The following is a 2,522-nucleotide window of genomic DNA, read 5'->3' on the forward strand; positions in this document are numbered from 1 at the left end:
GACACAGAGAGAGGGACACAGAGAGAGAGGGTACAGTGAGAGAGGTAGATACAGAGAGAGACGGGACACAGAGAGAGGGACACAGAGAGAGAGAGGGACAGAGGGAAAGGGGGACTTTGAGAGATGGGCACAGAGAGAGGGACAGAGAGAGAGAGAGGGACAGCCGGAAAGGGGGACATAGAGAGAGGGGCACAGAGAGAGGGGCACACAGAGAGACAGGGACAGAGACAGAGGGGACAGATAGCGAGAGGGACACAGAGAGAGAAGGACACAGAGAGAGGGACACAGAAAGAGGGACACCGACAGAGAGGGGGACAGAGAGAGAGAGAGGGACACAGAGAGAGAGAGAGAGAGACAGAGAGAGTGACACAGAGAGAGGGACACAGAGAGAGAGGGACACAGAGAGAGAGGGTACAGTGAGAGAGGGAGATACAGAGAGAGAGACGGGACCCAGAGAGAGGGGGACACAGAGAGAGAGAGGGACCCCGAGAGAGAGGGGACACAGAGAGAGAGAGAGGGACACAGAGAGAGGGACGCAGAGAGAGAGAGGGACAAAGGGAAAGGGGGACATAGAGAGAGGGACACAGAGAGAGGAGGACACAGAGAGAAAGAGACACAGAGAGAGAGAGGGACAGAGAGAGATGGGTACACAGAGAGAGGGGGACACAGAGAGCGAGGGACACAAAGAGAGGGACACACAGAGAGGGGGACACAGAGAGTGAGAGGGACACAGAGAACGCGAGGGACAAAGAGAGAAGGGGACAGAGAGAGAGGGGGACACAGAGAGAGAGAGGGGTACACAGAGAGAGTGGGACACAGAGAGAGAGGGACACAAAGACAGGGACACAGAGAGAGCAGGACACAGAGAGAGAGGGACACAAAGAGCGGGACACAGAGAGAGGGGGACACAGAGAGAGCGAGAGGGACACAGAGAGAGAGGGGACACAGAGAGAGAGAGAGGGACACAGAGAGAGGGACACAGAGAGAGAGAGGGACAGAGGGAAAGGGGACATAGAGAGAGGGGCACAGAGAGAGGGACACAGAGAGAGAGGGGGACAGAGGGAAAGGGGGACATAGAGAGAGGGGCACAGAGAGAGGGGCACACAGAGAGACAGGGACAGATAGAAAGAGGGACACAGAGAGAGAAGGACACAGAGAGAGAGAGGGTGACACAGAGAGAGAGGGACAAAGAGAGAGACAGAAACACACAGAGAGAGAGGGACACAGAGAGAGGGACACAGAAAGAGAGGGACACAGACAGAGAGGGGGACAGAGAGAGAGAGGGACACAAAGAGAGGGACACACAGAGAGAGGGACACAAAGAGCGGGACACAGAGAGAGGGGGATACGGAGAGAGAGAGGGACACAGAGAGAGAGGGGACACAGAGAGATTGAGAGGGACACAGAGAGCGCGAGGGACAAAGAGAGAAGGGGACAGAGAGAGAGAGGGACACAGAGAGAGAGGGGACACAGAGAGAGAGAGGGACACAGAGAGAGAGGGGACACAGAGAGATTGAGAGGGACACAGAGAGCGCGAGGGATAAAGAGAGAAGGGGACAGAGAGAGAGAGGGATACAGAGAGAGAGGGTACACATAGAGAGGGGGACACAGAGAGAGAGGGACTCAAAGACAGGGACACAGAGAGAGAGGGACACAAAGAGCGGGACACAGAGTTAGGGGGTCACAGAGATAGAGAGGGACACAGAGAGAGAGGGGACACAGAGAGAGAGAGTGACACAGAGAGAGGGACACAGAGAGAGAGGGACACAGAGAGAGGGTACAGTGAGAGAGGGCGATACAGAGAGAGACGGGACACAGAGAGAGAGAGAGGGACAAAGAGAGAGACAGAGACACAGAGAGAGAGAGGGACACAGAGAGAGGGACACAGAAAGAGAGGGACACAGACAGAGAGGGGACAGAGAGAGAGGGACAGAGAGAGAGAGAGACACAGAGAGAGTGACACAGAGAGAGGGACACAGAGAGCGAGGGACACAGAGAGAGAGGGTACAGTGAGAGAGGGAGATACAGAGAGAGACGAGACACAGAGAGGGACACAGACAGAGAGAGAGAGGGACAGAGGGAAAGGGGGACATAGAGAGAGGGGCACAGAGAGAGGGACACAGAGAGAGATGGGGACAGAGGGAAAGGGAGACATAGAGAGAGGGGCACAGAGAGAGTGGCACACAGAGAGACAGGGACAGAGTGAGAGGGGACAGATAGCGAGAGGGACACAGAGAGGGAAGGACACAGAGAGAGAGGGGGACACAGAGAGAGACAGAGGGACATAGAGAGACAGAGACACAGAGTGAGAGAGGGACACAGAAAGAGGGACACAGACAGAGAGGGCGACAGAGAGAGAGAGAGGTACACAGAGAGAGAGAGAGACAGAGAGAGTGACACAGAGAGAGGGACACAGAGAGCGAGGGACACAGAGAGAGAGGGTACAGTGAGAGAGGGAGATACAGAGAGAGACGAGACACAGAGAGAGAGGGACACAGAGAGAGAGAGGGACACAGAGAGAG

This window comes from Chiloscyllium plagiosum, unplaced genomic scaffold (assembly GCF_004010195.1).
Source record: "Chiloscyllium plagiosum isolate BGI_BamShark_2017 unplaced genomic scaffold, ASM401019v2 scaf_3505, whole genome shotgun sequence".
Classification (NCBI taxonomy): domain Eukaryota; kingdom Metazoa; phylum Chordata; class Chondrichthyes; order Orectolobiformes; family Hemiscylliidae; genus Chiloscyllium; species Chiloscyllium plagiosum.